The sequence below is a fragment of the Mustela nivalis genome (assembly GCF_964662115.1).
Source record: "Mustela nivalis genome assembly, chromosome: 16".
NCBI lineage: Eukaryota > Metazoa > Chordata > Mammalia > Carnivora > Mustelidae > Mustela > Mustela nivalis.
Window position 1 is genome coordinate 49,513,927 of NC_139035.1, and position 22,859 is coordinate 49,536,785.

Below are 22,859 nucleotides of genomic sequence, written 5' to 3' on the forward strand. Positions count from 1 at the left end.
AGCAGCATTTGCGTGACTTTCATATGGTATACACGTTTGCATGGAAAACTTATCTTTCATTTGACATCTGCCTGGCTCATCAGCTTTAGTGTCAATGATTCAAAGCTTACCTGAAAGTCATTTAAAATGCTTAAAAGTTACATATTCTTTTTATGGTTTCAGCTAATCAGGAAATAATTTTTAATGCATCAACACCATCTTTGTCAAGTCAAATAGAAGGGAAATTGTTACACCGTAGTATTTTTTTTTAAAGAAATGAATGAATTGGAAGATGCACTTGAAGTGTAGAGAGAGGAAAAGATAGCCATTTCATCTGCCAAATCATTTGGATCCTTTTTTGTATCAACAAAATAGCTGTTGTAGTGAGATCATTTTTAATGCCCTCCTAGGCAAGGAATTAGAGGCATTGATGATTAATTTATGGAAGATGATACTGTAGTACTAGAAAATCTGCTATAACACTAACATTACATCAAAAAACTAAATAGAGGGACTTAGTTAAGCACCCGACTCTTGATTACAGTTTAGGTTATGATCTCAAGGTCATGAACTCAGAGTGGTGAGATTGAGCCCCGCAATGGTCTCCACAATGGGAGTGGAACCTGCTTCAGATTCTCTCTCTCTCTCCCTCTGCCCCTGTCCTGCCCCATTCTCTCTCAAAAATAAATGAATAAATAATAAAATAAAAATAAATATAAACAGATTGGTTTGTCACATTTTTAGTCTTGATCTTTTGAGGGTTTCGTTCAAATAATTAGCTCTTTCTTTCCTTTCTCACATACTTCCAAGTTAAATAATATTATTTAAGAATTATACTGCTGAGGGAATATATTCATATTCCTTTCATTTGGCATTTTTCTTTACTCTGTTAAATATGTCTTATGTGTGTAGAATTTGAAATATGATACATCTGTAAAAGAAAATACTTAGTACAACCATTAGCTTTTCCCAAACAATCCTTAAAGTTAGGTTAATTTTTGCTTTTGTCTCAATGTCTGTATCCTTAACATGGTTCTTGTGTTCCTAAGGTGACTGAAGAGAAATGAGCATGTAAAGAAACCAGTGCATATAAAATGCTGATTAAGTACTCAGATTTAAGACATCAAAGGGAAAAGCTGATGTCATGTAATGCAGTAGGCCATTTGTAACAGACTAGCTTTAAGTAATATATGTAAACCATCTCACTAAGAAAATCAAAACAAAACAAAACAGGGAACTGAATAGCTCAGGACATGAAAATAGGAGGCACACCTTCTATAGGCTATTTCTTTCTTCTTAAGTTCTCTCTAATGGTTTTATTCATTTAAAAATACATATCAAAGGCATTTAATTATTTTAAGCCTGATTAAAGATAATAGCTTATTTTAAGTTGAAAAAATGTTTACATTTGAGTACTAGCAACCTTATCTAGTAAAGAGATTTTAGGTTGGCTTTCTAAACCAGTTTGAGCCCAGCCTTGGTCCTCAAATACAGTGTTTTATAAATAATTGACGAAGTCTGAAAAAAGTGATATTGCTGTTTTCTTAAAACTTTCAACCTGAGATAGTTAACTGTACAGAGACAATGTAGAAGGATAATTAGTGATATGTTTTGGCTTCTTCAGTCCAAGTCCATGTTCAACCACTTCAGGTATACATTCAGGGGCAAGTTATACATATACACACACACGTATATCTATAAATCCTTAGTTTTTCTATCACTAATCTAGAGAAAATACGATTGAGCTTTTATGTTTATTTTAAGGATTAAACAAGGTAATCCACCTGGGCATTAACCAAAGTGTCTGCTTCACAGTAAACAATAACAAATTCTAACTCTTACTACCAAGGGACCAGCATTTTAAAACATGAATTCAGTATATACCTAAAAACCAAATAAAACTTGGATTTTGACTTATAATCATGCAAGAAGAGAAAACAAATTTAGGGGCACCTGGATGGCTCAGTCCATTAAGTGTATGCCTTTGGTTCAGGTCATGATCCCAGGGTCCTGGGATGGAGTCCCACATCGGGGTCCCTGCTGCGCGGGAGCCTGCTTCTTCTTCTCCCTCTGCCTGCTGCTCCCATTGCTTGTGCTCTCTCGTTCTGTCCAATAAATACAATCTTAAAAAAAAATAAAAAAAAGAAAAGTAATTTGAAAGTGACACAATTGTAATTTAGAGCAAAGAGAAGTGACATAGTTGAGAAAAGAGCGGATGCAGCATGTTATCCACTCAGCGTATTTCACTTTCCTGAGGGCGGAGAGAAACTTCAGAGACAAGTAGGGAGACCTTAGTAGCCTAATGCCAACCAGAAAGACTGTGGTAAAGTTTTGAAATAAAGATGGTGAATCCTAAGAACAAGGTTAGAAAGAAAAGTCATTTGAGTGATGGAATTATGCTTATTTTCTACAGATGCAGGATTCTGAAAATGTGATTTACAGAGTTTATAGGAAAAGCAGTCAAGGAAGGAAGAACTAAAGATACGGATTGAGGTTTCAACCGAGACATAGTTTAGCCGGTGCTATGGGTGTTGTGAGAGAAATTTTAAGGATGAATGTGGTAATATATATGAAACACTCTCTGTTCCCTGGAAGAAAGGTTCTATAAAAACATAACATATTGCTGATTCTTAGAATGAATGGTGAAGGTTGAAAGATTTTCAGACATAAGGAAAGGGCACATTCACAATCCAGTGAGAAGCAAAGGATATTGAAAATGGAAGGTCAGAACCAAGAAAAGAAGAAAATTTTAAAGCTCCCGATAAGAATGCGGGTGCACATCCACACTTACAAGCACACCCAAAGAAGAGTTTTAAATGGAGCTACCTACATTTTGAGTTATGTTAGACAGTAACAGATTGTATTTTTAAAGGACCTTTATTTCCAAGGTAACTGCACTTAGAATGGAATAATTTAAGTGCATGAAGTTACAATGAATGCAGTGATCAAAAATTACAAGGAGCAAACCTAAGAAACAATGTTGTGAAAGAAAACATACAAAGGGAATGGTGAAGAAATAGGTATTTGAATGCAAATTATTTTGCCAAAAACTTTAGGAAAATGTTTTGAAGGATGGAATTTTTTTTTTTTTAAGAGCTTTCCTAAAAAGGTTTGCATAAAGTGGGTGGAGAGAGTAATAGCTTACAAGAGGATTTATGGCCACTTTTAGATAGACAAAATGAGTTGGAGGAAATACAAGGAAATTAGAATGTGCCACCCAGAGCGTGTTCATGTGGAGCTGCTGATTACATATCCGGATCTCGTAATTGATGCAGAGGTGGTATCAGGTAACTTGGCCAAGAGAATGTCTTTGAAACAAATCAAGTGTCCAAATTATAGGTACCGTTGAATTAAAATGTGTCACCATCGAATGTCTGTAGTCCTCTTGTAATCTGAATGTGGGTAGAGTATGGTTACTCTGATTAATCAGGCAGTCATGTTTTACTGGAAAGTATTATTAATTGTAATTTTATAGTCAAATGGAACTGAAGTTCTAATAATAAATGTCTTGTGACTTGAGGAAGGGGCTTTTGGAAAACAGATTTGGTAAGTACCACAGGGAACAATTTAATACTCTAGAATTATCATAAATTGAAATGATGTGTTTTGTTATGTGTCTGATATATACCTGGAAAGATAATAATAGATTTTCACTGGCAGCCACCATGGCCGAAGATATCTTATGAAAGAAGGAATTCAATGCCCATGATTTCAGAATGTTATCAGACCCTTTGTGAGAATCTATCACATATTTAAGCACAAATAAGAAAAGAACAATCCCTTGCTCTTTCATTAGGGCTTTTTTCTTGTACTTGCAGAGAAGGAATAACTTCGGCTTTGTAGACTTTCTTTTGACTCCTTTTTTTTTCTTTTTTGCATTCCTCTTCTATTCAGTTACCAAGTCCAAGATTCTACTTCCAAGATCTACTCACCGCCCCCCACCCCCATTTTTTACTCCCTCAGTTCCATCACCACCATCGTGTTAAGAAGCTCCCCACGGATTCACACAGTCTTTGTGGGATCTCCTTTGCTTCTGCCCTCTATTCTCAATCTGGCATGCCACGTGACCTTTTGAAAAAGTAAGTCAGACCATATCACTCCTCTACTCAATCCTTCCCACGGCTTTCCATCTCCCTTAGACTGAAAACTACGCGCTACAATGAGCTGAAGGTCCCTACAGAATTTGTCCCCCATGACCTCTCTGCCATGGTCTCCTGTTACACAAGTTTTTGCTCGCCCCTCCAAGTCACAGTCATCCCATCTTCGCTGCTTTTCCACTTCAGCATCTTCATATTTGCTTTTCCCTCTTGCTGGACATTCCTTTCCTAGCAATCTTCGTGATTTACTGCCTCACCTGATTTGATCAAATATCAAGAGAGGCTTTACCTGACAGCTACATGTAGCAGGTCAAGCAGGCTGAAACCTCTCTCGTACCTAATTACTATTATCTTCCTTCCCTGTATTATTTTCTCCATATGTGAAATAACACTGATCACTGCTTGGCCGACTATGACATGTATTTATATATTTGTTTGTTTATTTATTTATTTATTTTCATGTTTCTTTTCTCTCACTACTGGAGTGGAAAACTCCAAGTAGACTTAGATTTTTGTCTGTATTGTTTACTTTTGAATCAGAGAACCTAAAACAGTTTATAGTACGTAGAGACATTTAAAAGGCATTTGCTGAATGCATAAATCAATGATGTTATACCCAGACTCTTGCTAGTAAAATGGCATCTTGACAACACTTCATTGTCTTCAAGTTATAGAATATGGAGGACAAGTGTCTGAATAAGAGTCTTTGTGGGGGAGGAGATTGAAGAATAAAGAATGCAGTAAAGACATGGAAAAACCCATGAAAATGTACAAAAGCTATGAAAGGTTCGACCTAATTTGCTTGAAAATTTAAGACACCTTTTCTTTTCTTCTTCTTCTTTCTTTCTTTATTTTTTAAAGATTTTTTATTTATGTATTTGACAAAGAGAGAGAGATCACAAGAAGGCAGAGAGGCAGGCAGAGGGGGAGAGGGAAGCAGGCTCCCCGCTGAGTGGAGAGCCCAAGGTGGTCCTTGATCCCAGGACCCTAAGATCATGACCTGAGCTGAAGGCAGAGGCTTGACCCACTGAGCCACCTAGGCGCACCCCCCACCCTTTTTAAAGTTAAGAATACCATGTGTATTCTGCGCTTCACTAACCTTTTGACAAATTAGAAAATAAATTTCTCCAAATCTAAAACCAGTTGTATTTCTTTATAACAACAACATGGCTTTCTCTCTTTTATAATCTTAAGAGGGGAAAAACATAAAAGATGTTTAGGCCCCTACTAACTCTTAACTTTAGTTTTTCTGGCTAAAGATTTTAAAGTCTCCTGTGGCCTTACATAACTTAACCAAACTATCCCTAACATTGGTTTCTAAATAAGTATTAATATTCAAATTGGAGCCATTAAAAAAATCGTAAGTGCATTTATAAGTTAGCCAAACCTTGTCTGCTTATTTTCACCAATAGATGTCAGTGGTTGACCATATTAGTGAAATTATTGGCGATGTACTAGTTTTATGCCACTGTTAAAAGGTTCGTATTTAGAGGAATGGATCATTCCTTAAATGGCCTTTTTTATTATTTCACCTTGAAAAGCAATATATATTTATGACATGATAGAGTTGACAATAGAAAATGTTAATAGATTCCCTAATTGATTGCCAACTACTGAAATTTTTAAGAGCTATAGGAAGTATTCACAAAATTAAAAGGACTTTTTAAAATGCTGACTTTATTTATACAGATTTATGTATATTTCTCCAAATGAGTAATTTTTAAAAAGTAAGAGAAACTGTTCTTATGTATAGTGCTCTATTCACTTCCATGTCTGCTATGGAGATTTTTATAGAAGTTTCAAGCAACTTATTTAAAAACAAATCCAGGAACACAGTCCGTGGAAGCTTGCAAATAAATCTTATATTTTTTTCAATTATAAATGGTTGTATGGCAATGGAGTATTCACCATGTTATATCTATTAAACATAATTGTGAATGTTGAATTCAGCATGAAATTGTATCATTCTAAAGCCTTTAACACTTCCAATGGAAAAATTTGTTTTAAAATTTTTTTCTACTATTTATTATTTTTACACCGTCATTGTTTTTTCCCTTAAATACATTTTCTTGAGTTAGAAATAATATTAGAAGTAAAATGCTGCATGGTATATTTATCTGGACCAATAATTTTAAAAATTTGCTAATAGTTCTTTATAATACTTGGGAAGGGTAGGTCATGCTTCTCTTCTTTGGTCAGTGGGAAATGCACAAAGTTCTGAGATAGTTAAAAATTCTTCTTAATCATGATTTTTTTCCCTTAGAAAATTGCCATCATTATGTTGAACAAAATTTTGAAGCAATATTTGGATAAAAATTTCATTGAATAGAACTGAAATGTATGCTGTCATCTCTTGACTAATTCAAAACATATTTATTGAGTTCCTACTATATTCCAGGAACTTAACATGGTTTCTTTCTTACTTCTGGTTATCTGTTGTCATGCAGAGAACTTTTTTGCTCTTTCTCCTACATATGAAATGCTTGTCTGTGTATGAATGTGTTTTCATAAACTCGTTGAGTGAAAGAAAATACAAACCACAGGGTAAGAGAAAACATTTGTAATATATAACCTGACAAAAGATGTGCATGCAGAACATATAAGGAACTTGTACAGAGCAAGAAAAAAACATTTAGCTCAACTGAAAAAAAAAGGGGGAGACAAAAGAAAAAATAGGCAAAAAAAAAAAAAATAGGCAAGCACACTTCATAACAGAGAATATGTTAATGGCCAATAAACATGTGAAAAAGATGAAAATCGATATTAGTCATCAGAGAAGTAACCATTGAAACCAGTATACACCCATGACAATGACTAGAATTAAAAAAAAAAAAAAAATGGTAGGCACTATTGCAGAGCAACAGAATCTCTCCCACAGGTCTGGCGGAAGTTCAGTAGTTACAACCCTTTTGGAAAACTGTTCGGAAGTGTCTTGTAAAGCAGAACATATGCAAAACAAAGCCTATGATCTGATAATTCCAAGAGAATTGCATACACATCTGTACCCAAAGATATGTATCAGAATGTCATTAGCAGCATTGTTAACTCCCTGGAGAAGAATGTTTCTTTAAGGATTTTGCAAAAGATGTCACTCCCAACAGTGACATCTTTCTTTCCAACAGTGTTTTGGAAAGAATTATTACCTAGCTGCCCAAATACAGACTGTTTATATTTTCTGTAATAACACTTAAAAAAATAATGAGTAATAGAGTCTTTCTATTTAAAAATGAGGTTCTCATACTCTTTTTCCACATTTTCTTTTCATTTTCTTCTAGCATGATATTCACTCAATAACACACACAGCACTTAGGTTACATTCAGTTTATTGGCCAGTTTTGTTTTTTAAATATTCTATTTGCTTAAGTTCTACATCTAAGGTAATGGGAGAAAAAAATAAGTAATTTAGCCTTAGCCCCAAACCACATCTTTTTCATTTTTCATAATCGAAGGGATGTAAATAATTATCTGTAGCTGTCGTTCACAGATTTTCAGGACGTGAGCTTCAGGCTATTCCTCCTCAAACATGGTCCCCTGTCAGGAGCGTTAATAATGATGACTAGAGTTTCTCATCACCGTAGGTAACACTGGAGATGAATAGGTGTATAACTTATGTATTATAAGGATTGAATAGCTTCATAGCTCTCAAATTTTTCAATATTATGGTCTGAAAACATTGTTTAGAAGAAATGTTCTGAGTTGATGAATACAAAGAGGATAAAATGTTAATATTAGAAACATTTTCAGACACGGAGTTGTTACTGCATTTGGGAGCAGAGATTAAGTTCACATTCATTTTCTTATTTTCTCTGCTCAAAACCCGGACACACAATTATAGAGTTAGATTTTGTTCGTGTTGCTAAATGACATAAATGCAAGAAAGGGAGGTAGATACGCATATGTAGTATAAATTACATGTAAATAGTTTTATATATGCAAGTATATATATATAATTTACATTTATATATATACACTTTATGAATACTACACACATACACATGCACATGTACACATGTTTGAAAAATGGAAGTAAGGAAGATTATTAGAGAAACTCATACTTTATTTTAAAATTTCATTATCTTGTTCTCTAGGTTTATGTGATGTTTCTCTTAAGGTTTCTTACACAATAAAGGAAAAATAACTGTTTATAAGCATAAATCTTTCTCTTATATTTAGCCATAGTCCTTGGGCAACATCTTGAAACTTAATAAAGTTGAATTTTGTCAGAAGAAAAGTGAAGGTAATTTAATGGTCAAGACCCCGTCATAGAAAATATGCTTCTTGGAGCTCTCTGAAATTTGAGTTGGTGAGCTTCTCTCTGCAAAAGGCAGTTGGGAGACCAAACAGAAGAGACACTCTTAAAACTAGGGAAGGCAGATACATTGTTTGAAAGCACTGTTTTTATGTAGGAGAAGCTAATGTAGTGGGAATTTCACTAGACTTAGAAGACATAAGTTAACATCCTCATTGTGCTACTTCTCTCTGAATGATGTGAAATTGTACAGCCATTTCTGAGGCTTGGTTTACCCATTAGAAAAGCAGGCAAGGGACGCCTGGGTGGCTCAGTGGGTTAAAGCCTCTGCCTTCAGCACAGGTCATGATCCCAGAGTCCTGGGATCCATCCCCCACATCAGGCTCTCTGCTCAGCAGGGAGTCTGCTTCCTCCTCTCTCTCTACCTGCCTGCCTCTCTGCCTACTGTGATCTCTCTCTCTCTCTGTCAAATAAATAAATAAAATCTTAAAAAAAAAAAAAAGATGCAAAACTTGTCCTTGAACTTCACTGTAGGACTTCACTACTTCAGTTGAAATGTGATATGATTAATACATATATACACTTTCCTTTTTTCATTTAAGGGATAGGTTCTTAGAAATTTTGAGATAGTATTAATTTTCTTGTGTCAATATCATTGTTTAACTTGTATGGAGGTAGCATATCTCTAATAGAACACTAGGAATTTATTATATTAGATTGAGAAAAATCTAAGATTTGAGTTTCTAATTATATCCTTTACATTCATTTTGTCTGCAAAACACTGACTATAACAGAATTAATGATACAGGTGAGTGCTCGAGAGGACTGTGACTTACACACAATCTTTAGCAATATCTTTAAAACTTAAAATCAGAGTTTGGGTTCATGAAACTCAATATTTGTCTCTGACACAGATACTAAGAAAATAATTTTGAAAGTATTCTTTCTGAGGAAGTCACCCATGACAGTCTCAAAATGCTAACAGTAGCTCCCCCCAAACACTTAATTTTCCTTTAACATAGTCTGTTCTAAGCATATCATCTATTACTATATAGACATTATTATAGAACGTAATTTTTTTTTCAATTTTGGAATAACGAGCACTATCAATTTTCTCTCCTTCATGCAAATTACTTCTTTTATCTTTTCTATTTATCTCCCTTTCTCGATTCTAAGGTGCCTCACTATTTCTGGTACTTCAATTGTTCAGTATAAGAAGTTTTCTTTTAAAGGTAGAATTAAATTCTATTTCTCATTGCTCATGGTATTCTAAATCTCTTTAGTCAGAAAACCATACTGCACTGATATATTCAGAGAGCATGCTACAGTGACTTCTACTTTTTTCTCAGTAAAAATCAATAGCTTTGGAGTCCATCATCATATAACTATTATTCGGATTGTTTTTCTCTCAAATCCCCCATGCATTTATGTTGACCATCTATAAAACATCGCTGTATCTTCCTATAGTTTTTTTTTTTAATTTTTTTGAGATATCAATTTGTGTGCCAGAGTCTGCAAACTTCCTCACAGAACCACTATCCTTTCCTTTTCCTTGTTAATGCAATCCCAGAGGTTTAGCTAAGCACATTCCTAGCTATCTTTGCAGCTATAGGTGCAGCCATGTTAGTGGAAATAGGTCAAGACTATATAAATGGAAATAATAAGTAAGAATACTAGATCACAACTTTATGAGAAAATTTCTTGTCCTCCGATTTTTCCCTTTTCATCTAACTGGTTGGATTGCAAATGTGACAAGCCTGGAGAACAAGAGAAAATCGATCAGGATCTCAGGATGATGTGAAAAAGGATTCTGAATAGATTTTGAGCTGCCTGTCTCTGGACTGATAAGGTGAGAGATAAGGGAGCCTCGTAGTGGGTTGTGCCATTGAATTTTGAAATATCTTTGTTAGTCTAGTGTATCAATTGGGTAATTCATTCTATAAAACTAACATTTCATTGCAAATTCTTCCAGATGACGTATGTAGTGTCACAGGTATCACAGTCTTGATAATTTTCCATCTTCACATTTATCTTTAGTTTTTATCTTCCCCTTAAATTAGGGAAGCACCACTTTTGAAAGACAACTGAGGGAACACTACTGAAATATATCTTGTGGGACTTCTTAAATACCTTTTTGGAAGAAAGCAGGAATTCTAACAATACACCAAGCCACTCCTATTCTAAGAAATTCATACTAAACTTTTTGTTGTTATTGCTGCTCCCAAAGAGGTTATTGAGGATAAATAATATGAGAATAAAAATGTATCAAAATACAAGTGAAAAATGACATCCTATTTTTGCATATGTGCATTTTGAAAAGATGCAGTATGAGTAGCAGGAAAGAGACTTGAAATCGTTTTATTTATTTATTTATTTTTGTCTGGAAGAAAGAACTTTAATGTTTTATCACATTTCATTGGAGAGATGCTATGAAGAGTATGGGAACGTAAACTGGATGTGCATTTGTACGAACAAAGACACCAGCTCCTGCCCCCCCCCCCCCACCGATGTGTAGTTTACTTTTCTTTCCTCCCATAGACAAATACCAAGGTCTGCCAGTTCTGTGCCCTGGTATAATGTCACATTCTGTCATTCTCTTCTTTGCATTCTAAGGGGTGGCCAGTGGAAGTACTTCATTTCCAAAAACTCACTACCTTTCTTTCTCTCTCCAGATTTTTCAGATGCTATTCCTTCAGACTCTAGACATTTTTTCTACCATAGTTTTAACTGCATTAACTGCATGACTTTTCCTTATTATTCAGCCTTTATAGCCTTTCTTGACCATTCCGCTACTCTGCTTCTGTTTGTTCTCTGCTTCCAAATCCTGGGTTTATGTTAATCTCACATGGGGTGAGAAAGGTGAAGAACAACATCTCTGCTTATGTATTTATTAGAATATTATGATAATTATTTCTATATTAAAAATAAGATATTGTGTCTATCTCAATTTAAAATGTATATCGTTTAGTTGCTTATCTTATGTTTGTGAGCAGAATCTAGAATCTTGCTTTGTGGCAGAATTAATTTCATTTCTTTCACCATTGTGATATAAATGGCAATTTAATGGACTTACTTCTCCTTCCTCTTTTTCCTTCTGCCTTTCTTTCTAGAAGTCAACAATTGTTTTGCTCCGTGCTCTGTTCTCAAAACATGCAGAGTTAACAAATGGGTGAATGAAAGAAAGCACATATAAGTTGTTCATTGCTATGAGGATTTGCAAAGAAATCACTTTGATTGTGTTAACTCATGTATGATATAACAGGTGATTATTTTAGAAGTTTAACCAAGTTCCATTTGATTTACATCTGGTCCATGATTTCATTCTGGGCACTTTGGAATATTTAAAAACAAATCAGCAAAAATAATTCTCTTTAAGAATTTTCTAATTCTGTGGGAGGAATAAGAAATGTATAAATGACCATGATAAAAGGCTGAAAGTGGTATATTCTATAAACAATACACTGTAATTTCTAAGGAAAGATCTCATGGCATCAGGGAAAGCAACCCTTTCAGATGGCATTTGTTTGAGAATGGTCTTAAAACATGGAGTAGTAATTACCTCATAAAAGAAGGTCACAAGAGAAATTCCAGGAGTATTGAATCCTATGAGCAAATGTATAAGATTTTTTAAATGTAGAGAAGTCAGTCTGTTTACCCTGATCATAGTGAACGGGAAAACAATGGGAAACATGATGGGAAAGTCAGGATGTCCAAATGTAAATCTCTGCAAATGCAAGCCTGCAATTGTACATTTTTCTTCAGACAATGGGAAATTGCTCAAGGTTTTTGAATGGGAACATGACTTGAGTAAAATTGTGTTTCATAAGGAAAACATGGCAGCTGTGTAATATAAAATGGATTGAGATGGAATAGTCATGGTGGAAAGCAAGCAAAGATGCCCATTACAATAGCCTATGGGGAATCGTTTTAAGGTAGTGAGTTTGGGAATGAGGTTATTAGTAAATAAAAAATAAAGTACCCAGACTTTACTAAGGAGAGGATTTAGCATATTACTTGTGGACAAAAAAAAAAAAAAAAAGGAAGAGCATAGATGAGTTTTACATTTTAAACTTTCATGGCTGAGAATAATGTATAATTTATGTAAGAACATGATCATCCAAGATAAGATTAAATCTAGTACAGATTATGAAGGGACGGGGGATGGGAGGTTGGGGGAACCAGGTGGTGGGTATTATAGAGGGCACGGATTGCATAGAGCACTGGGTGTGGTGCAAAAATAATGAATACTGTTATGCTAAAATAAATAAAAAAAATAAAAGAAAAAGAAAAAATTCTAGTACAGATTATGAAGAAATAAATTTTTAAAAGAGAAGCAGCCATGTGTCTTTCTTGGGGATACAATGGAAGACTAAATGCTTTTGTAGACATTTAAAAAAATTTTAGAAGGAATAAAAATCATATTTTAAGTTAATATGGAAAATATCCAGAAATTTAATTGTCCAGAGTATATGAACAGTATTAGTCCTTGACGAAACTGCAAAATTGACCCATGATAATTTTTTTTTCCCTGCTGCCACCTGTCACTCCTCTGTCTTGGACAAAATGTGCGGTATGGCTTCATCCTGGACAGGCCCGGAGAAGTCGCCCCTGTCTTCTCCCCCATGTTATTGAAAGTCTTTGGTCTTCCTATCTCAGCCATTCAGGGTCTCAAGTTTCAAGGTGAAAGAAGATAACTACATGAGCCAACTTGTGTTAATATTAATGCTAGAAGACTGCATGAGGGCTTTCCTTCTTCACTCCACAAAAATTTTTTAGACATTTTTATGCTATAATTCTGCCTTTAGTTTTAGAACTGAGGAAATACAGAGACCAGCACGTGGTTGTTTTGGAGCATCTCAACCCTCACATTTTGACTATGTATCTTTCTAGTTTATCAGATGCTGGGCTGTTCTTGCAGATTAGGGAATTGAACCTACTGCATGGACAACTGCCAATTTGGCATTACAGCATTAATAAAAATGTTGATTCACGTTTTGTAGAGAACGTAAGACAACGTGTCTTCAGGAGGCTTCCTGCCAGCGTTCTTATGAGTAAAATAGTTGTAAGTTACCCACAACTTAACTTCTAAACTTGTTCTTTTATTTGGGTGAAAGAAATGAATTTAAGTTGTGAATCATAGTGTGCTATAAAATGTGCAGTATTATTGTTTGTGATTAAATACACTCAGAATGTATTTTTACTTGAAGCCTGGCATGATTTTCCTGGTATGACTTTCATTATGTTCTATTTCACAAAGTCTCATTCCTTGATTCCTGGTAATTACTGAGGATATAACTGAATTATATAAATTCCCAAATTCCATCCTTCGGACTTGCTATTTGGTGAGGTACTTGCATGATCACAAAACAAAAGGTATAGAAATGACAAAAAAAAAAAAAAGGTTAAAAATTCCATGTGGTATACTTTACAGCTGTCATCTAACTAAGAAATCCCAAATACAGATGCTAATTGGACTTTTAATGAATTATTAAAATAAAAGTAATGAATATTCAGACAAGTTGCAATCAATAGTTCCGTTAACTATTGTTGAGAAAATCTCTAAATCCTAGATGGATAATAATAGAAAAGCTTAAAAATATGTCAAAACATTTCAAGTTTCTTCTTAGATTGGTGCTAACTCTAAAAATAAGTTAATAAGTTTGTATATTTATGTGTGTGTGTGAGGGAGGGAGATTGGAGAATGAGTCTCTAGTCAAAAAATGAATGCTGTGTTATATGTAATTTATTACACTAGCTCCAGTTTTGCATAGTCCTATTGTTTTATAGACTTTTATGGCCAAATAGATATTTATCTCTTCACATGGTTTCTTTAGGCATTGTAATCAACATTCTAGAATTTGTAGTGCAGGTGTGGTGAGGACCGAAGCCAGGGTGAGGAGAGTGAGGTCTCAGGTGTAAAATTTAAGGACACAGAAAAAAAAAAAATTTCACCAATCAAAATAAATATTTCAATGCAATATTTTAAAAATAAAATTAATACAAAAACAATAATAAACAAAATATGAAACTTTAAATAAAGACAGGATCAGTATTATTGATTCTGACCTGGTATACAGATATTTTCTGTTGTCTAAAGCTATCAATTTCTAAATTATCTCTTCTAAATTGTATCCAAAGGCCAATAATTAGAGTACTTATTTTTATCAGAATTGACCAAATAATATATTTTTTAATAATCTGTTTAATTTTTTAAAAGTTCTGTGGAGATTTATATTATTGTCTTTGGTATCTTGGCAGACTTTGTACATGAAATTTGATCAATATGAGAAGGCTTTCAATTAGCTAAGCTGCACTAACAATAAGGGGTGCCTGGGTGGCTCAGTGGGTTAAAGCCTCTGCCTTCAGCTCAGGTCATGATCCCAAGGTCTTGGGATCAAGCCCTGCATTAGGCTCTTTGCCCAGAGAGGAGCCTGCTTCCCCCTCTCTCTGCCTGCCTCTCTGTCTGCTTGTGATCCCTGTCTGTCAAATAAATAAATAAATAAAATCTAAAAAAAAAAAAAAAAAGAACTAACACTAAGACATATTGTTATATTTCACAGAGATCAATTTATGTTTTGTGACTTAAAAATAATATAAATATTTCTTTAATCAAATATGCTTTTAAAAATATATTGGACTACACAAGCATCACAATCAAGAGATTATTCAATCAGATTTCCAGTTATGGAATTAATGTCATGTGAATAAATGATAACAGCATAGGGAATGTAGTCAGTAGTGTTATAATAGCATTGCATAATGACAGATGGTAGCTAGAGTTGTGGCGAGCTCTAACATATAGAGTTGTTGAATCACCATGCTGTATAAGTGAAACTAATGTAGCATTGTGTGTTACAAAAAAATTTGAAAAAAAGAGATTATTCAATAATTCTAAAGTAAAGTCACAAAAATAATAGGGGAAAATTTGGGCCACACAAAATGATGTGGACTAAATATTCAAAGACTTGTATGCATAATACAATAATTTAAGAATATTAGTTGATATTACAGTAGGTCTTTATTCAGTTCAGATCGGGTAAGAACTATACCAATAATTTACCTCTTGTATTATTACAAGAATTACCTTCATCAGACTATAATAACCTGCTCCAATTATTACTTAGCAATTTTATTTCAGTTATTCACTTTTTCCTCAGGGCTTCCATTATGAGTTTGTTTTTAGCCTTGTGATGATAATTTAAAGAAGAAATAGTAGAACTAGGGGATAAAGGAATCTGGATGTGGATTCAGAGAGATCTAGATGTGAAAAGCACTTACAAGTTGTATAAATACAAAAGCTTCTTAAATTTTCCAGTCTCTACATCATGTTCTACATCTAAAAAGAGCAACCAAAACAACCCATACTGTGAATGCAACTCTTAGTAAATCAACCTAATATTGTCACAGCCATCACATTTCTTTATTTCCTTTAAATTAATTTATATTTAACAATGAGTGCCTCAATCCATGGTCTATTGAATAATTTAATTTCATTCATATCAAAGTTCTTTCAACCTGCACTCCATGTACCTAGGGTGGAGGAAGTCAGGGTATCTTAAATTGAATAACATAGCTGGGCGAGTGCCCATTGTCTATTGCCAGCCTTCTGTAGTGTGGCCACACTCTGTCACCATGCCATGGGTCTGGGCATCTTTGCTGGTGCTAAGAGTCTTGCTTCCCCAGATTCTATCTTTCTTAGTTGTTTGAATTCACCGTCTTCCTTTCAGCATCTCCTGCCTCTCCAGGATGTTGTCAGAGTTTGGAACAGAGTCCCTCCTCTCCTTAACACAGCTTCAGTATTCCTGAAATTACCTGAGTCCTACAGCTTCTTTCCACTGGAAATGCTCTTGCTTCTCAACACCTGGAAAATGATAGCATGACTTCCCAGAAGGAGATACAAACTTAGAGGTCAGATATTTCTGTTATTTTGGACAAAGACAAACTATATACCTTTTAACCTATATATTTATGCACATAGAATCTGATTAATTAATATAAACTATTATTTATTGAATTATGATAACATTTATATCATAATCAACAAATACAGTGTAGTGGATCAATTAGTATCCAACTCTCCTTTCTTCCTAGCGGAACCCTGATTTTTTTTTTTTAATTCCACTTTTTTCATGACAAGGATGACCTCATTCTTAATTTCACTTTTAGATAAATTGTTTAAGTTGCTTTAAACCTTAAACTAGTTATGGTAATACCAGTCTCCTTGCCAGTGATTGGTATAAGAGTGGACATTTAAACCCAGAGAGAAGGTTCTTTCATTGTAAGAAGGAAGTGCAACAATAAATGCTATTTTCTTTTTCTGGGCTTGGTATGTTTGATTATGAACTTGAACTATGCACCCCATCAATTTTGTTACCAGCTATTCCTCAGCTAGTTCTTGGAAGAAAGTAGACCTAGAAAATGCTAGAGAAAGACAAACCAGAAGTCTGACTCTGGAGCTCATCCCACCTCTTTGGGAATTCCAGTATTTCTTACAGTTTAAGTCAGTTTGTGCTGATGTGTTCTGCTACTTACAGCAGAAAAGCTCCTAACTGCTATCTTCAGGGTGTGATGATCAGGAGTTCATTTGTTTTGTTTATCCCAGAAGTAAAACAGAAGAATCCTTTGTTCCTCCTGCAGCTGTCAATGGAACAATGGCAGGAATTAATTCAAGAAACCTTATCTTTGGCATTACTCCTGATATTGGTAACATGAAATGATACTTACTAATGACAGAAGATGAAAGGTGGGAGAACCAGTCAGATTTCTCATCACTTAATTTATTAATAAAATTGTGAACTCTTTAAAGATAAACACTTTTATATTGTGTCTGGTAAAATTTTTGGCATGGAGTACTTTCAAATTATATTCCTCAATAAACTCTTGTGCACATGATATATGAACAAATAAATAAATCAACATTTGTTCTTTAGCACCCTAAACAGATATTTTAAAGAACATTGCCAGTTTATATGAATTCAACTTTGCTTTGCTGAATTATCATACCAAGAGTTTACTAACAAGATTTATCAAGAAAATTAGAAATTGCAGGATTATTTCTTGTTCTAGGTATTATGCTGATATGCTACATCTAATTTTTTTTCCACTATGACTTGTCTGTAGAGCAAAATGACAATAGACATGACCTACTTCCTTTTTTTTTCTTTACTAATTAGATCAAATAACAAAGTAGAATAAATGGCAAAAGAAACGATAGAATTGCCATAACCTCTGGTTATATTTTTCGAATAAAAAAAAGTGGGCCAATGTGTCCTTTGGCATGATATAACACTAACCTTTAAAATGTCCTTCTCCTTTGCTTTGACATTCTAAAGCCCATCAAAAAGTAAATTTGAGTTGATGACATGTAATGGCTAGTGGATGATTGGACAGTGGCAACCTTGCCATTGATTGACCTATCTGGTTTTACAAGCAGTAGCATTTACTTTTAGATGGCTGATAAGTCAGATAATCAGCAGGAGCTTTTAAAAATCTAATTACAACTACGTCATAACTGAAAGTGATCTGTTTCCCAAATGTCTTGTCTGTGTTAGAGATATTCCTACCAGTTATCATCTCATACCAAATTTACCATATACATTGGCTACTTCTCAAATTCAAGTCAATTTGAGACTGGGTGGTAGACAAGGGTTACAAAGGAAAATTGCATATAAAATATTTCCATAATATAATTTGTTTTATTTAAAATTGCCATGTCGCTAAAAAGTATTAAAATATAACTAAATACATATGAGGCAAATCATTCTAGTCTTTGGACTCCTTAAATTTTTAGAAAAATTTCTTATTTCTTTATTCCTGTAAATTCCATCAATTGGTCTTTTTTTCTTTTTCTTTTTCCTTTTTCTCCTTTTTAGGGAAGAACATGAACCACAGGTCATTTTCCATTTCCAGTTATGCTCTTCTTTTCAGCCAATAAGCTTTAAATTTTTTTAGATTTATTGAGATATAATTAACATATAACATTGTGTAAGCTTAAGGTACATTGTGATAATTTGGTACATTCATATACTGTGAAATGATTATTGCAATAGGATTAATTATCCACAAATAGAAAAGTTTATATCTGGACTCTCAATTTTATTCTTTTTTTTTAAAGATTTATTAATTTATTTTAAAGAGAGGATAAGAGACAGAGCAAGTGCGTGATTGGCATCAGGGGCTGAGGGAGAGAATCCTTCATTGAGAATCTTAGCACGAAGCCTGCAGTGAGGTTTGATCTCATGACCCATGAGGTCATGACCTGAGCAGAAATTGAGTCAGATGCTTAACCAACTGAGCCACACTGGTGTCCCTCAATTCTATTTTTTTTTTTAAATCTATATGTCTGTCTTTAAGGCAAATACCACAATATCTGAATTACAGTAGTTTTGTCGGCAGTTTTGGAATTGAGAATTGTGAATTTGTCAAATTTGTTCTTTTTTTTCAAGAATGTTTGGGCTACTCTGAATCCCTTATATTTCCATATAGATTTTAGAATCAGCTTTTCAAATACCTCAAAAAATCCATCGGGCATTTTGATAAGGATTGCACTGAATCTGCAGATCCACTTAAGGAGTGTAATTTTCTTAACAATAATATCTTTACCAATTCATGAACTACGGGAATCTTTCCATTTATGCCTTAATTCCTTTCAACAATGTTTTATAGTTGTAGGTGTACAAATCTTATGCTACTTTGTCAATTTTTACCTAAGTAACTTATTCTTTTTGATCCTATTTTAAATAGAATTACATTCCTTTTTTTTTTTTAAAGATTTTATGAATTTATTTGATAGAGAGAGAGATCACAAGTAGGCAGAGAGGCAGGCAGAGAGAGAGGAAGAAGCAGGCTCCCTGCTGAGCTTAGAGCCCCATTGATCCCAGGACCCTGAGATCATGACCTGAGCCGAAGGCAGAGGCTTTAACCCACTGAGCCACCCAGGCGCCCCTAGAATTACATTCTTAAATGCATTTTCGGAATGTTCTTTGCTGGTGTATAGAAATACAGTTGATTTTTGGGTATTGCCACCTGTTTAATACTTGAAATGTTAAATCCTATTTCTCTATCTCTCTGTAGTCTCTCTCTAGGTCATCTTTGATTTAACCATTCACCTCCCCCTGATTTTCTCAAAAACTTCTGGTTGTTTTTTTTTTCTCTTTCTATTAGATGACAACAGAGCCATCCTTTTTCTTTATAGTATATAATAAACCTCTTCCCCTCAACTGGATGTTCTACAACAGTATTAGACCCTCATTTCTCCTTTTGTGGTTTCTTAACCTCCTCCAATTTTCCCTCTCTCAGCTGCCATGATATCTTCCAAATAACTTTTGATCATATCATTCTCTATTTAAAATCCTTGACAATTTCTAACTACTCATACAATGAGGGAAACATTATGTTAATGTTTTAACTCTGTTATGCTTCTCAGGATCAAATCACACACTGAAAACTACTCTTCACCCTTCGATTTCCAGTCACACTTGCCCACTGTCAGTTCCTGGATCACGTTCTAGGGCGTCCTCTGACAGGCCCTGAACAGATGGTACCATACCCTTTGCCTGACATGATCACTTGGCAACTCTCACCTTAATAACCCCATATCACCCTTCAGATCTAAGAGAAGGCTCTTAATGACCTGAGTCTTCGGCAGGTTTTCTTTATATTTTTATATATTTTTAACCTACATAATGCCACACACTTACCTTCATAACAACTACTCTTGTGTATAGTTGGACACTTGTTGGTTTCAGAACTTAAATAATGACTATCTTTTAAAGACAATAACACAGTATCAATAATTATGTCTACTTCTGTTCCATTGTATATTTAGTGCCTGATACTTAGAAATGTTTCAAGTAAAAGTTTTATTGAATAAATGAGTCCTTTTTATAGCTTCTGGTGTGTAGTTTAGGTCTGGAGCACATTGTTTTATTGTGATTGTTTGAGTCATGAAAGGAAGTGGATACTGTTTGGCTCGTTCCTGTTCTAAAGGTGATAGCATTGTTCTTTCTGATCAAAGGAATCTAATTGGGTGTTTTAAGGTTCAGGAACTTTCTATTGTGACTGTGGAATGTGCTCTCTCTTACCTCAAGGAAGGTACTTTATTATTTATATCAGTTTTGCATTCAGAAATCTCTATTCTTTTAACAGAAAGTCACTAATGAGGATCTCACCTCAAAAAGAACATATTCCTGAAGTTTAAAGTCTGAATGACTCTTTTAAAGTTATTTATAATCTTTGAGGCTCCGGTTTCTAATCAGTGAAGTAGTTATCTCAGTGATTGTAAATGAAATGCCTAATCCATAAAAATGTAAGTTTCTTTCTCTTCTCTGTTTCCACCCTCCCTCCCACTATCCCTGCCCTAAGGGTTTTCAACCTGCCAGTACATGTTAAAATATTTTATAATTTTTTGAACCAGTGATCTTCAAAATAGAATGCATGCATATGAGGAACTCTGAAGATGGCCCGTTGGAGTCCAAAAAGAAAATATTAAAATTTCAATTTATAGTTTTTTTTTTATTTAAAAATAAAGACATACACAAAGTTTTATTATATAAATAACACATATTGATGCTGGTGGCCTCAGTATGCTTAGTAAAATTAACATTATATTATTTATTGTTTTTACTATTTAATCTCAGCAATCAGACTCCCACAAACTGGACAAGTTTCTTAAAAAGATTTTTCCACAGGAACCTCAGATTCAAGGAAACAGACATAGCTATTATTGTTGGCTTTTTGTCAGGCAGATGTTGGGTGGGTCAGTAAAAATGAAAACATTCTGATCTAATCAAACAATTGCATGCTACCTGAAATTTATTTTTAAGGATAAACATATTTTATTAGGCCCTTCTTAATAAATGCAGCTTTCCCCCCTCTCAGAGTGAATGAGAAAGAAACTCATGCCCAAGATAAAGCATTTTGAAGTTGGATATTTGGGAATATTTTGTTGCAAACACGTCACTCATAAAAACTCATTGTTTTTCATATAAAAAAGGTCTAGAAATCATTTTGTAATCAAGTTGATAAGAACAACTGACTGAAGAAATACAGAAATTTAACATAAAACCAAATTTCAACAGAATGGTGGCCTAATTATATATGGGCAGAAAAATATGTGTCATGGATTAATGCAGCCAATGAGACATTTCCTTTATTTGCATTTCAGTGTTTTTAGGGTATATTTTTCAAGCTAAAATGATAAAGTCAACTCTTAAACTCAACATACTCTCTATTTAGAAAAGAACTTTGGATGGGATAACAAAGATATTGAGGTATTTACAAGAAAGGTTTTATGCACTTAGCCAATGAATGAATTATTAAAGTTTTTCTCTCATTTTTGAGGAATTATATTTTGTGTATTATATATATATATATATATTTAACCTGCTAGCACAATAATATGTGAATATAACTTTAAATAAATAGATACACAGACAGTACAAACTCAACTTATTTTTCCTTTTTCCTGATGAGAATGAGTGTTCAGAAATTTGGAGACCACCAGAAACAGCCCTCCCTAAAGAAATTCTTAATTACACAGTCCTTTTCAGCAACATATTCTGTAACTTATCAACATTTAGCTTCTGGTTTTACTTGTTTCTATTCTTTAAAAATTGTGTTCTATCCTTTTGACTTCCTTACTAGATTATTCCTTCCATCCTTTTTAGGAACACTTCATTATCACTCAAGTTTGAAAGGTGTTTTTAAACTCTTTTATCTTCTCTGGTTAGAGACCAGCTCATAGTCAGAGAGCACATAATTGGCAAATCCCTTAGGCAATGAGACAAACATAGCTCATACCTGCAGGTCACTGGAACAGGTCCCCTCGGATTCCATTCCCCTGGAGGATCTAGTGGAACTATTTTTTCTTCTTCACCTTCCTGTGAAGGCTTACCTTGAACTCCTCCAACTGATTTTCTCCCCCTCATCAGGTAATCTCTGCATTACTAAGTAACACTAATTCACACAAATGTGTCAAACTCAAACCTCTTAGATAATTGTGGCAATACACGGAGCTCGGAGGGATACATACAAATCCCTCACTCTTTGCTTGCTCTTTTTTTGAGAGGTTGTTTGCAAGTTGACTCTTAAGAGCTTGATACTTTTAAAAATATAAGTGTTGCAAGCAGATTTTACTGAGAAAAGCGTGCACTTCACATTTTCCCTTTTATTTATGGTTTTAAAAGTTTGTATAGAAGAAGTATGAATTAAGACAAAGTAAAATCAAAATCAATTAAAAGTAACTATCAAAAATAAATACACACACACACACACACACTATAGCTCTAGTTGAAATAAATTTAAAAAGAAGAAAAGAAGTAGTAGAGAAGGAAAAAATGCCTATTTTTTTTCTTTTTTTTTTTCCCCCTCTCAGTGACGATACCACTCAGCAGAAGTACAGGACAGAGGTAAAAAAACTGGGAGACAGCTTCTGCCTGTAAGTCCAAATCATGCAGATGAAGCCCCCACTCTCACTAATGCAGGATGACTGAAGGCTGGGACCTCATCAGGAAAATGCTGCAGCTTCTGTCCAT